Source organism: Pezoporus wallicus, unplaced genomic scaffold (genome assembly GCF_028554395.1).
Source record: "Pezoporus wallicus isolate ANWC-B61680 ecotype Strahan unplaced genomic scaffold, APGP_CSIRO_Pwel_v1 contig_2771, whole genome shotgun sequence".
NCBI lineage: Eukaryota > Metazoa > Chordata > Aves > Psittaciformes > Psittacidae > Pezoporus > Pezoporus wallicus.
In genome coordinates, this window is record NW_026640005.1 from 216683 (window position 1) to 231879 (window position 15197).

The window sequence follows — 15197 nt, forward strand, 5'->3', positions numbered from 1 at the left end:
CGGTTTGCCTTAGTCGATGAGGAATGGGTTAGAGATCAGTTGAGCAATCTGGACATCCATAAATCCATGGGTCCAGATGGGATGCACCCGCGGGTGCTGAGGGAACTGGCGGAAGTCATTGCTAGACCACTCTCCATCATCTTTACCAAGTCTTGGGAAACGGGAGAGGTGCCTGAGGACTGGAGGAAAGCAAATGTCACTCCAGTCTTCAAAAAGGGCAAGAAGGAGGACCCGGGTAACTATAGGCCGGTCAGCCTCACCTCCATCCCTGGGAAAGTGATGGAACACCTTATCCTTGGTACCATCTTAAGGCATATCAAGGATAAGAAGGTTATGAGGGGCAGTCAACATGGCTTCACCAGGGGGAAATCATGTTTGACCAATCTCTTAGCCTTTTATGAGGAAATAACACAGTGGATGGATGATGGCAGAGCGGTGGATGTGGTCTACCTTGACTTCAGCAAAGCATTTGACACAGTCTCCCACAGCATCCTCACGGCTAAAATGAGGAAGTGTGGACTGGATGATCAGGTAGTGAGGTGGACTGCGAACTGGCTGAAGGAGAGAAGCCAGAGAGTTGTAGTCTATGGGGCTGAGTCTAGTTGGAGGCCTGTAACTAGTGGAGTGCCTCAAGGGTCAGTACTGGGACCGGTATTATTTAATATATTCATCAATGATTTAGATGAGGGAATTGAGTGTACTATCAGCAAGTTTGCTGATGACACTAAGCTGGGAGGAGTGGCTGACACGCCAGAAGGCTGTGCTGCCATCCAGCGAGACCTGGATAGGCTGGAGAGTTGGGCAGGGAGTAACTTGATGAAATATAACAAGGGAAAGTGTAGAGTCCTGCATCTGGGCAGGAACAACCCCAGGTTCCAGTATAGGTTGGGGAATGACCTGTTAGAGAGCAGTGTAGGGGAGAGGGACCTGGGGGTCCTAGTGGACGACAGGATGACCATGAGCCAACACTGTGCCCTTGTGGCTAAGAAGGCCAATGGCATCCTGGGGTGTATTAGAAGGGGGTGGTTAGTAGGTCGAGAGAGGTCCTCCTTCCCCTCTACTCTGCCCTGGTGAGACCGCATCTGGAGTATTGTGTCCAGTTCTGGGCCCCTCAGTTCAAGAAGGACAGGGAGCTGCTGGAGAGAGTCCAGCGCAGGGCAACTAAGATGATTAAGGGAGTGGAGCATCTCCCTTATGAGGAAAGACTGAGGGAGCTGGGTCTCTATAGTTTGGAGAAGAGGAGACTGAGGGGTGACCTTATCAGTGTCTATAAATATATAAAGGGGGAGTGTCACGAGGACGGAGCCAGGCTCTACTCAGTGGCAAACAATGATAGGACAAGGGGTAATGGGTACAAACTGGAACACAAGAGGTTCCACTTAAACTTGAGAAGAAACTTCTTCTCAGTGAGGGTGACGGAACACTGGAACAGGCTGCCCAGGGAGGTTGTGGAGTCTCCTTCCCTGGAGACATTCAAAACCCGCCTGGACGCATTCCTGTGTAACATTATCTAGGTGTTCCTGCTCCGGCAGGGGGATTGGACTAGATGATCTTTCGAGGTCCCTTCCAATCTCTAACATACTGTGATACTGTGAAGATCACCATAGGAACAGAGGCCAGGTTGGATGGAGTCTTGGGTGACAGGTCTGGTGTGGGGTGTCCCTGCCCCTGGCAGGGGGGTTGGAACTGGATGATCTTAAGGTCATTTCCAACCCTAACTATTCTGTGATTCTATGATTCTGTGACATGAGATATGACTGGAAAAGCTGGTTTGGTATAAACATGTTGAAACTTGTCTGTAAAGACTGGCAGAAATAGAGTGCTGGGAAAGGCATTTAAGCTTGATACCAATACTGGCAAGCAGCTATGAATACATTTTGATTAGCTTACTTGTTTCCAGGCTGCCTCCTTTTCTGCTCCCTCCATACTACTGCTGTGAAGCTAGTGTTTATGTGGGTATGTAGACAGCCACAAGAAGAATCCCATCTGAGCAGGGAATCCTGGCCATTTGTTCCCCCCAACCTGGACCAGCATCCTGATTAAATTTGCTGTGTTAGCACAACAGAATAAGTGCTGAAAATCCAACTGCTGAAAATGGCACTGCAAATGGATTATCTTCCACAAGAGTTACCCTGGGTTTTTCCAGTCCATTAGATATGAAGCATCAGAATTAAGGTCCATGATTTATTTCTGTCTTGCTGGAGTGGTGCAGATCTCCACTCACAAATTGTAGCTGATCTGCTCCACATGTAAATAATTTTAGCTATTAAATTTGCTAGTCTACGTAACTCTGATCACTGGTATGAGTTTTCTAAGCAGTAGTTCTAATTTGTACTATGTGTAGTCTGGTTAAACTTAGCTTCTCACAATTGTATAGAAATTAAACTTCTGAATTGCATCCACACTAGGGGGCTGTGTTGTTGCAACAGTGTCTGTTTCGATGTGCTGTATGCTCAGAGCAGAACCCAAACTGTATAAACAAGTTGTAAGAACTACTTTTTCCTACATAAAAACAGAGATGGGAGCAGAATAGTAAAGGGGAATAAGGGGGAATGATTTGCAATATAGACAAATATAAGGTAGGAACAAGGAAAATTCGTTGTATATATACTTAGATAAAATGTTGAATTTTAAGGGTGAAGCGATGCTCTCCTTGTCTTGAGATGAGTGGAAAGGCTGAGGCCAGTACCGTGTTTACTTCAGTCCTAATGTGGCACTTGATGACCTAGGATGTATAACCCAGTTTGTTGGAATTTGGGACAGGTAGGTTGCTCTTTATCAAGATGTAGCAGCTGTAGCATTTTCTCCTCCATAACAGGGAATTTCTCTATGCTGCATATCCCAGTGCTTCTGCTTTAATATCCTATTTCTTTGGCTGCATCAGTTCCTGTATCACTACAGATAACACTCATGTATCACTATGGTTGTGAGATTTCTTTGTTACAAATACAGGCACTCCTTTTTTTGAAGCTGTCTGTTCTATATCCAAAGCAAAATTGAGATTAACTTTCTTTCCGGGCCTCATCAGCACATTGATGTAGACATAGGCCTGTAACTAGTGGAGTGCCTCAAGGGTCAGTACTGGGACCGGTATTATTTAATATATTCATCAACGATTTAGATGAGGGAATTGAGTGTACTATCAGCAAGTTTGCTGATGACACTAAGCTGGGAGGAGTGGCTGACACGCCAGAAGGCTGTGCTGCCATCCAGCGAGACCTGGACAGGCTGGAGAGTTGGGCAGGGAATAACTTGATGAAATATAACAAGGGAAAGTGTAGAGTCCTGCATTTGGGCAGGAACAACCCCAGGTTCCAGTATAGGTTTGGGAACGACCTGTTAGAGAGCAGTGTAGAGAGCAGTGTAGGGGAGAGGGACCTGGGGGTCCTAGTGGACGACAGGATGACCATGAGCCAACACTGTGCCCTTGTGGCTAAGAAGGCCAATGGCATCCTGGGGTGTATTAGAAGGGGGGTGGTTAGTAGGTCAAGAGAGGTCCTCCTTCCCCTCTACTCTGCCCTGGTGAGACCGCATCTGGAATATTGTGTCCAGTTCTGGGCCCCTCAGTTCAAGAAGGACAGGGAGCTGCTGGAGAGAGTCCAGCGCAGGGCAACGAAGATGATTAAGGGAGTGGAGCATCTCCCTTATGAGGAAAGACTGAGGGAGCTGGGTCTCTATAGTTTGGAGAAGAGGAGACTGAGGGGTGACCTTTTAAGTGTCTATAAATATATAAAGGGGGAGTGTCACGAGGATGGAGCCAGGCTCTACTCAGTGGCAAACAATGATAGGACAAGGGGTAATGGGTACAAACTGGAACACAAGAGGTTCCACTTAAACTTGAGAAGAAACTTCTTCTCAGTGAGGGTGACGGAACACTGGAACAGGCTGCCCAGGGAGGTTGTGGGGTTTCCTTCCCTGGAGACATTCCTGTGTAACCTTATCTAGGTGTTCCTGCTCCGACAGGGGGATTGGACTAGATGATCTTTTGAGGTCCCTTCCAATCTCTAGCATACTGTGATACTGTGATATCAGTATACCTGATGTTTCGGGTGCACTGAAACTCAAGTGGAGGCAGTATTGGAAAATTAACTGTAGGGACCTCCTGCCATTGCAAAGGCAGGTAATGTCTTTGTGTCTTCAGTTTCTACTAACTTTTTTAAATACTCAGTGGATCTAAGCAACTCTATTAGTATTACCGTCTTTTTAACTGTGTAAAAAGGGTATTTTAAAGAAATGTTTCTTATAGTAGTTATTTTTGTACTAAAATGTCGTAGAGCTATTAATGTTGCTGCCAGGAAGTTAGAATAGGTAGCATCCACCATAGCAGGGCCCTGTTTAGACAATCTAGGTTTTTCTATTCTTTTGTATTTTGTGGGTCTGAAGAGCTACAACCACTAATAGAATAAGGTATCAGGATTTAGGTAGAATTTAGGCAGTTCAAATGTCTTTTATTCCAAATTATTGGTGTCAGGCCACATAATACTAGAGCTTCATCAGTTGTTTCACTGACTATTTTGCATACTCTTTTCAAAAATACAATAGTTGTACCTGCTTTGCACAAGAGTCCATTGTGACAATTTCATCATCTTGACAGTGTTCCTGTATAAATGTCTTGGCATGTGATATTTATTGTCTGTAAATTACTCATTTGGTGAAACAAGCTGATGCAGGCATTGGTAGATGTTTTTACTAAAACTCCAGTTGGTAAATCTGTAGCAAGAGTGATGAGGCTCTACAGGCATGTCTGTGTTTGCAGGCTAGGGTCATTCCAGTCTCAGGAGTCCTTTACTTTTGCTACGCTGGGGTGTTTTAGCAAATACAGTGTCTGTGTGAGATCTGAGAAATGAAGGTTACTAAAATTTTCATTGTCTCATTAAAAGTATAACATGTCAAAGATGTGAATGACTGAAATGCTTTTTAGTGGACCAGGTTTTTAAAATACATTATATCACTGCCATAGCATTAAATTAACACTGAAATTTGTATGGGAAGCCAAGCCATAAACAACAGAGGAGGAGAAAAGGGAGCCACTGGGCCTTGCTACAGAAACACGTAATATTGACAGTACTCTTCACTAAATATCAACAGGCCAAAGGGAGTGATCTTAACTGAAGTGAGTGCTGTGGCCAATGAAAGATGGCAGCTTCTAAAGCTGTTGGGGTATCATACATGCTTAACACTGAAAACTGGAATCAGGGTCAGGAATCAGTGGCCAGTATTTGACACAGTCAAATTGTAAATGTGGTTAGAATCGCAATTCAGACTACCACATTAAGCAAACCTCCAAATGCCAAACTTTCTATGGACCAGTATGGTTTATCTTTATGTTGTTTATTTTATATTTTATCTTTCTATTTATAAGGAAGGCTTTTCACATTAATTGTACCTTTAAGCAAAGAACAGTGAATGCTCTCATAAGGAACAAAAATTCTGTTATCTATCCTCATCATGTCTTAAACAAAGGACATGGATGCAGAAGGAAAGGCTGTACTGAAATGTTCTTGTGTATTCTGTGCAACATAATCCATGGTTACATTGTGAGATGGTATGAACATTTGCTACTAATGTTATAAATGCCCATACATGAAAATCAGGTTTCATTCCTTATTCTTTAGTATGCAAAAGGAAGAAAATGTTTGCTGTTTGCAGCTCCCTGCATTTTTATTGATAAAATGTTGTAATCAACACTTTGTCTCACTACTTCATTTCATTTTTTTAATGTATATATCTATGGGGAGCTCTAAACTGTACTTTTATAATGTCCTCTCTCTCTTTGCTAACTTTTATGTTTAGCTACTGAAGAGGATGAATAATCCCCATACCTCAACTGCAGAAATTTAATAAACAAAGCTTAATTAAAACAAGAGAAGCACAATAAACCCAAAGGGTTCTGCTTTAGTGCTGCAGATTCATGTAATTTTTCTTGTTTGTTGTGTGTTTTTAAAAATTGGGGAGGGGGGAGGGCTGAAAGAGAACTTCAGGTTTTTGTGTTTAATTGAACTAACAGCATATGCTGGTAAGTAATAAATAACAGTGACACAGAGTGACTAAATAAATTGGTTTCCTCAAGCAGTGATTCATTTGCTGTCTTTCATTGCCACCAGGTTAAGAGGCAGCTTCTTTTTGTCAGCCTACAGGAGAAATATTTGGTAGTCTAACAACCTCCTTTCCATTCCAGCCACAGCAGCCTTTTAAATGCATTGAATTAATATAAGTTAAGATGTTGACGCAGGAGTCACGGACAATGTAGAGATGATCAATGTGATCAAGCGATTGCCAAATTTATTACAAAGCCTTAACTCCTTATATACTGTTTCTTACATGCACTTACAGTGATTTGGCATATTATGATTGGATACATGTCTTGAAGACCCTTAGTGACTAACATATAATTGGTTAAGCACAGGTGTGAGAACTTGACTTCGAAAGCTTGCCAACAGTCCACAGTTCTCATTAACTCGGTGAATTCCAGCTTCTTCTTATCTTGCTTGTTTAGGCTTCTTCGGGCCTCTTATGGCCTTGTTGTATCTTTCAGGATTTTCAGAGTTTATGTACCAATTATCCATTCTCCTGTGAGATCACTGTCTCCACATCTCCCCCTTTTTGTTTTATATATGGTTTGGGTGACTCTACTTGAGCAGGGGATTTGGGCTCGATCAAATCTCCAACATATGCCAGCTACAGGCTGCTGGGCCTGCCCCTTTTTTCTGCTGTATGGCTCTCTGACAACAGGGGAGGCCATCCCTCACATCAAGGTCTGGCATGGCATGTGTCCCCACCGCTCCACGCCTGCAGGGTTGCAGCCAACAGCGGAGCTAAAGGTTCTTCTTGGTGGCAAACACAGAGGCCAACCCAGTCTTGCCCTTGATTGTGGTAGCAGGCATTTTGTCAGTCTCAGTCCTTGCACCTTGTTGTCAATGCAGAGTTTCACCTGCTTCATCCAGTAACAAGTTGCTACTACAGCAAGGCACACACAAATTTACATTAGCAGAGTAACTATTACAGGGTGCAGCAGCATGTTGAAGATGCTGATGGCAGCGAGGGACTAGCCAAAGAAATTTCTTACCAGTGGAATTCTCCCACCCTCTTAATTTGTTCCATTACTTGCTTAATAACACTACCATTGTATTAGAATCTTTCTGGCTTTTGCCTTAGCATTTTCTAGCAGCTACTGCAAATTTCCATACTCTAACATCTCTTTTACAAGTGACAAATCTATACAATACAAGGTGTAGTTCCTCATTAGCAACTGGCTAGTAAATACAGGTGGTTTTATACACGAAATCACAGCCTCTAAGAATAGCTACTTTAAAAGCACACATATATTCAAGCTGTTACTTTTCAGTTGCCCCCAAGTGATGTTTTGCAGTCATTCGTTTTTCTCTTCCTCTATCTCATTCTGCTTGGGGCATTCGCTGTCAGCTCCTGTAGCTGAGGCATCAGGTTTTTCCATTCGTCTGTCCAGCTCATGGCAAGGCTTGACAAACTTTGCAGGCAGTCGCCATGGACCTGTAGGCGGGAGGACACAAATATACCCCCTCCCCAGGTTATCAGTTCTTGAGAAGCAAACAGGATAAACTGCACATTGTTCACAGTCGAGGAGTTTGCTGCATCATTGCCTCTTTTTTTTTTTTTTTTTCCACCCTGATGCTGCTTAGGTGACGGCTCATAAAGCTTGTGCTTGCACTACCCCTCTGCTTTTTCAGTTAGCAGTTCTTATTTCAACCGATCTATCTATTCCTCCAGGTCTTGGATTCACCCCCAGGTTACCTTAAACATACTAAGCAAGGCTCCTACCATGCACCCACTGTGTTGCGGGTGCTCTTTAGGCTTTGTCTGTGGTGTCTCTACAAACTGCCTCAATACCTCAATAGACTGAGAGGTTGAGTTTTGTTTTGTTGTTTTGTTTTTTGTTGTTGTTGTTTTGTTTTTTTTTTCCCTTCACTCCTCGGCTCTGGCGTCCATCCTGGCCGTTCTGCCGGTGGAGCACCGGGAGCTGAATAGGAGGTCAGTTTTTTTTTTTTCCAAAAGTCGCTCAGCCTGCTTTGCACAGCTACAAACGCCGGCCTGCTCGGCAGCAGCTACAGCTGCCTGCCTGCTTCAGCAGCAACCATAAATACCTGCCGGCAACCGCACTTTTGCATTAACCCTTTCTTGCCCGAAATGTTAAACTGCTACCGGTTAAAAACTTTTACATGAACCCAACAACAAAAAATACACAGAACACCGTCTGCCCTCAGCACACACACACACACACACACACACACACACACACGTATGGGATCCCACAAGCACACACCACACAACTACAATGTTTGAAGCACAAAATCCAGACAACCATTACTCCCACTACGCAATCCCACATACAGAACGTGGCACAAGGACCCTGTGGAGACTAACAGGAAACCAGCTCCGAGAAGCATCATTGCAGTGCGAGGTGGCAGGCTCATCCTTAGTGCGTGTCCCCGTAGAGGCTCTGCCTCCCGCACATCGCATGAGGCTTGGGCTTTTATGCTGACCAAAATGCACACTCATTCCGACACAGGTGGCCAGCCTATGTTGGAAGAAGTGGCCAGCAATATCTACAGAGGTCTCCAAAGGTCGATAGAAACCTGGACATACTTATATTTACCAACTTCTGGTACATGAGTATCACAAAGAAACTGTATTAAATGAGTTGTATATGGGCTCCCAAGTCCACGGTCCATCACAGTATGCCCAATACCCCTGATAAGAGCACAAGAGAGACCTTCCCACCACCGGAAAATCACACGATACAACTGTATCCCGTGCTGGTCTCACTTCCCTGGAGGTTTGGGGGAGGGGGGCGTGGGGTGGAGGGTGGTTTTTTGTTTTTTTTTTTGTTGTTTGTTCACTTTAACGTAAAAAAGATTGCTCCCTTCACTTTAAGAAGGACTGAAAACATACATAAAACGGATGTCCTGAGCTCAAATTTCAATTCATTCAATCACTGACAAGGGGGTGTCCTGGGGCGATGCTGACTCTTTCCAGGGTTTCACCCATCGAGCTGGCACCCACTGCAAACCGGAATCTGTAATTTACACACATATAACCTCAACCACTTAGTTTTACTTCCTCAGGACCTTTCCAAATGCTGGTTTCCAAATCCTTGTACTGGACCAGAATACCCGGAGTTTTAGTCATATAACCTGAACCTAATGCCTGGCCTTGTATTATAGCAGGGGGATCGTTAAAGTCTCCTGTCAATCGCAAAAAAAATCATAACATATACAGCTTGAGTATAAGAGGATTTTAACCCATACGTGGTCACCACTTGTTGGGCCTCCTTAACTATTTTGAGATCAAAAGCTTCCCACTCTTTAACCCCCTGCTGTGGAGTAAACACAGGATGTGCAGAGAGCCCCATTGCAAAAAATTCACCTGTAATAACTGCATCTTTGATTAACCCGCGCCAACAGTGCGCAGGATTTGTGCCCCCCCCGATACCTCTCCCACCCCCTCCCCGTTTGCCTTCTTTAAGGAAGGGGTTTTACGGAGGATAAGGTGGAGGCACCGATAGAGATGTGTCAATCCGAGTCTCGAGGGCTTCAAGCTTTTTCATCAATTGTTGCAGCTGAGCGTCTCCAAGGCCAGTGAGTAGTTGCTGATGAGCTGAGCAGCCCTACCCGGGAGACAAAGAGTCAGAGTCTGGAAGCAGAGGATATAAATCTGGCTCGGATCCAGGGGACTCGAAGTCTGATCCTGGGTCGAACTCAGGGTCTCCGTTTCTCACAGCTATGTCTTTCTTGTCAGATGTCTCTCGTTCGGTATGTGGCCATCTGCGGACCTGGCTCTTGCTTTCATCGGCTCGGGGCGTTGATTTTTTTCGGTGCCGTTCCAGGTACCACAGGAGGTGCAAAAGTCATAGCCACAGCACTATGGTGGGGGTTAGGGGAGACAGCCCCTTCTGGAGCTGTGGCGGCAAATACAGAAGCTACAACCGCCCTTTCCAATTTCATCTCTTTCAAAGTCTCAAACACCAATCTCCAAAGTGTAGAGTGTTTCTGTGCATCTTTGGTCCCTTTACTAACCTCGCGATCACGGGACCACTTTAACAGCCTCTGTAAGGCGGCGCTATCATATTGCAGTCCTCTCTTAGAGAGAATGTGTTGGAGGAGCTTCACCACCGCCTGTTCCTCTTTGGATAGCAAGTGCCCCATCTCCTCCCCGGCCGCTTACCTGATCAGGGTGAGATTCCTGAAGTTTTGCAGACGTCTGACTTCCCAGCGCCAGGGCAGCGCTGAATTTCAGCTGGCTCTCCGCCCCCTCCTTTTTGTCGGACCTTCAAACTCGTCTTTGTCGAGTTACCGATCGGAGGGTCCCTGTTCGGGCGCCACTTGTTGATGCGGGAGTCACGGACAATGCAGAGACGATCAATGTGATCAAGCGATTGCCAAATTTATTACAAAGCCTTAACTCCTTATATACTGTTTCTTACATGCACTTACAGTGATTTGGCATATTATGATTGGATACATGTCTTGAAGACCCTTAGTGACTAACATATAATTGGTTAAGCACAGGTGTGAGAACTTGACTTTGAAATCTTGCCAACAGTCCACAGTTCTCATTAACTCGGTGAATTCCAGCTTCTTCTTATCTTGCTTGCTTAAGCTTCTTTGGGCCTCTCATGGCCTTGCTGTATCTTTCAGGATTATTCAGAGTTTATGTACCAATTATGCATTCTCCTGTGAGAACACTTCTCCACATTAAGATATAGCAATTAAACAAAAAATGCAGCAATTAAACAAAACTTGGGATGCTCATTGACTTACAAAAAAAAAAAAAAAAAATCCCTGTAGAACCAATTATCAAGAAAGCATCTTGCTGTGGGTCTGTGCACTTTGCAGAAGAAAACACTGCTGATAGGCAAGGTCCTTGCAGTTTTGCAGAAAAAGGGTTAATATTGAATCATGGGTAAAGTCTTCGATCTTAGCAGAGTTCTGCTAAGCACTCATCATTCAAGAGCACAATAAAAACCATGTTCTTGCAGAAATAATTTGCTGCTACCTTGTTATACCCACTTACGAAACAAATTGGTTGGATCTTTAAGTGTGCACCATTTGGAATATTTTCTAGTTAGTAGCTTAATGTATTGTGTGGTTTTATTAATCTTACATAAGGTCATTGCTACAAAGCCTGGAAAACAAGAAACTAAACAGAAGAGCTAAAAATCAACTTTTCTGACCTTTCCTTCCCATAGTGCAATAGTAGGATGATAGAATAAGCTTGGAGCTATGCTGCCTGAGTGAAATTTATGGGGCTACTGTAACTTGCGCATGTAATTCAGGCTGCAGAAGTCACTGCATTTATTGTGCTGATCCTCTCCTCATTTGTTTAACTGAATTCCTTTCAGGATTTTGGGTCTGAAGACCCAAGCTGGTCAAAAGACATTTTTCCATCAAAGATAATTGGAGCAGCTGCAGGAATGTGCTTATGGCAGAGATAGACGCAGTTCAAGAGATGATCATACTTGTTGCATGACTCATTGTTAGGAAGCTTACCCTGACTGTCTGCACAGCATGGTAATGTGATTGCCATGGTACTGCCTGGCATCTGCAACAGCTCACCTCTGTCCCACTATGTATCCATGCAGCATTTAGGAAACAGAGATCATCAGTGAAAAGGAAGGAATTAAAATGTACTAGGGTTTTTAGATATAATGAATCTTGCCACTTCATTGCTTAAGTGTTATGAAAGGCATTCACAGTGCCTGGAAGGCATCCTCAAACTTTTTCACACCAGAACCCAGAATGCCTACTAGGAATTTTTGGATCAGATCTACAGTTTTCCTTGTCAGAGCTGTTTTCTCCACTCACCATACTAACACCCCCTGATGTAACTAAAGCAACATCCAACATAAGCTGTAATACAAAGATAAACATTTGCTAGGTATTTTCTGTCTTTTAAAAAAGTGAACCTGATTTCATGAGAAGGTAGACACCTGATCACACTAAAAACTCACTGTCTGCCACATATTCCTGATATCTCTACAGTACTGGGACAGGTGCTGACTGTAGCTTCTGCTTCTAGCTCAACACCAGACCAGCATGCAGTATTGAAATTCATAGAATCATAGAATGCTTTGGGTTGGAAAGTACCTTAAGATCATCCAGTTCCAACCCCCCTGCCATGGGCAGGGACACCTCACACTAAACCATGTCACCCAAGGCTCTGTCCGACCTGGCATTGAACACTGCCAGGAATGGAGCATTTCATTCTTTGGGCAACCCGTTCTAGTGCCTCACCACCCTCACAGTAAAGAATTTCTTCCATATATCTAACCTGAACTTCCCCTGTTTAAGTTTAAACCCATTCCCCCTTGTCCTATCATTACAGTCCCTAATGAAGAGTCCCTCCTCAGCATCTCTATAGCCCCATTTCAGATACTGGAAGGCTGCTATGAGGTCTCCACGCAGCCTTCTCTTCTCCAGGCTGAACAGCCCCAACTTCCTCAGCCTGTCTTCATACGGGAGGTGCTCCAGCCCCTGATCATCCTCATAGCCCTCCTCCAGACTTGTTCCAACACCTCTAGTCCAAGGCAAACTTGCTGAGGATGCACTCAATCCCACTGTCCATGTTGGTCACAAAGTGGTTGAACAAGACCGGTCCCAGCATCAACCCCTGAGGGACACCACTCGTTACTGGTCTCCAGCTGGACATTGAGCCATTGACTACAACTCTTTGCATGCAGCCATCCAGCCAGTTCTTTATCCACGGAGTGGTCCATCCATCAAATTGATGTCTCTCCAATTTAGAGACAAGGATGTCGTGTGGGACAGTGCCAAACGCTTTACACAAGTCCAGGCAGATGCTATCAACTGCTCTACCCCTGTCCATCAGTTCTGTAGCCCCATCATAGAAGGCCACCGAATTGGCCAGGCAGGATTTCCCCTTAGTGAAGCCATGCTGGCTGTCACCAAGCACCTTGTTGTTTTTCATGTGCCTTAGCATGCCTTCCAGGAGAATCTGCTCCATGATCCTGCCAGGCAGTTCCCTGGGTCTTTCATTTTCCCCTTCCTGAATATAGGGGTTATATTTCCCTTTTTTCAGTCTTCGGAAACTTCACCTGACTGCCGTTATTTTTCAAGTATGTTGGGCAATAGCTTAGCAACTTCATTTGCCAGCTCCTTCAGGACCCATGGATCAGACCCACGGGCTTATGCACATTCAGGTTCCTAAGACGATCTTGAACCTGGTCCTCTCCTACAGTGGGCAAATTCCTCATTAATTATGCCGTTTCTCCCAAAGCCTATGCTTTATACCTACAGGTATACAGGTATTGTAGGTATAAAGCATTTTCAGCTAATTATTTCTCTCTTCTGTTTTCTTTGTACTACTTACAAATAAATATTAACCATGTACAGGCTGCTATCTGTCTCTCTCATTTATCTAACCTTCTGAATCACCTTTGCCTCAGCTGTCCTGGAATGGTAAAGTGCAGGTCCGCCCTTGCACAGCATTGGTTTAAGTCCAGGACACAATAAAGGTCTGCTCTGCATGTGCATCCAGAGCTGTGTGTGCTGCTGTTATGCCTGGACAACAACCATAAATTGTACTCCTGTAATGGTGACAATACAAGCTGCATAAGACCTTCTCAACACAGAAAGATGGTTCCTAGCATGAATTTCCTTCGTATGCATTGCAAAATGATATATCTGATTTGCTGATGATCTCTGTTTTTGTTAACCCTGCAGAGCTATCACAAGAAAGGCAGAATGAATTGAACTGGTGCAAGTTCTTTTATTTTCAGTTGAATTTACAGTTGGCACCTGTGTAACTCCATACTTTTGTGCCATTTGGAATTAGGTCCCTCTCCCTCCTTAGGTTGTTTTGTTACTTTTGTATCTTCCCAGTCAATAGTTCTTACGCATCTTTCATTTTTGGGGGTCAGAAAAAACTCTATTCTGTGCTGCTCCTTTTCTGAAAAAAAAAAACCAACCAAAAAAACCAAACCCCAAAACCCCAAAACAAAAGTTATTCAGTGCTCAAGATTCCTAGAGTAAAAGGCCCAAATGACAACTATAAATTAAGCCTACTTAAATTCTGTTCAGACTAGAGGATTTCCATAAATTAAATACTTAATTATGTTAATTAAAAAATATTCATGTTTTTTCTTTCTGAGACTTTGTCTCAGTCATTAGATCCTGTTATACCTCATCCTGGCAGCCTGAATAGCCCTCTGTTATCAGGCTTGTGCTTCCTAAGTGGTACTTAAGGACAGTGACCAGTGCATCCACTAACCTGCTTCTATTAAGGTAGAAAGATTGAGATCCTTAAAATCTTCCTCCCCACTGCACCATTTCCAGTTACTTAATTCATCTTTAATTAGGTCTTCCAAGAATCCTCTTCATCATTCTGGTGTCTTCCATGAACTGAGAATATTGGAGCTTCAAGACAGCAGGGACTTTGGATAGTTTACCCTCCAACGCCCTGCCCAGAGGAGGCTCAGCCCAGAGCAAGGGGCAGACCAGGTTGCTCAGGGTTTTATCCCATGGGGGCTGGAAACTCTCCAAGGAGGGAGGTGGTACTGCCTCCCTGGCCAAGCTCCACTGCCCAGCTGCCCTTGTGGCGGAAAAGCTTTTCCTTATCTCCAAGTTCTCTGGGCCTGCTCAGCTTGGTGCCCACCAGAACCCAGAACTTTCTCCTCGGAGCTGTCCCTGGACCCACTGGCATCACTGCCAGGGCTCTGATCCTGCCTGAAGTGCATGGGATTCTTGGTGAATCTTTCTTTCTACCAACTCCAGTGCCTCTAGAAGGGACATCAGGACTAGAATGACTGTTCTATTATCATTAGCACTCATGCCAAACAGAGAGTACATCTTTCTCTACTCCTTGATTGTTCCTTATCTTTAATACTCAGGCAACTTCTCTTGTACCAGTGTCCCACATTCTGAATCATGGCTGCCCAGGATGTGAGCTCCCCAGCCATTTTTAGCTGCTGCTCTGAGTTAGGCTTAAAGATTCCCAACTTACTCTTTATTTTCCCAGTAAAAAGGGTATCGAACATCCTCTTCACTGTTCTTACATGATATCTTGCTCTGTTCTCAGTCTCGTGTTTGGTAGTGGTAGAGGTACCTCTGTTGTATCTATGGTGAAAAACTGTCACTCTTTCATGGGAAACCCTGATAATGTATAAACCTTTTTGGTTCAGCACATTCATTTTCGTCCTGCAG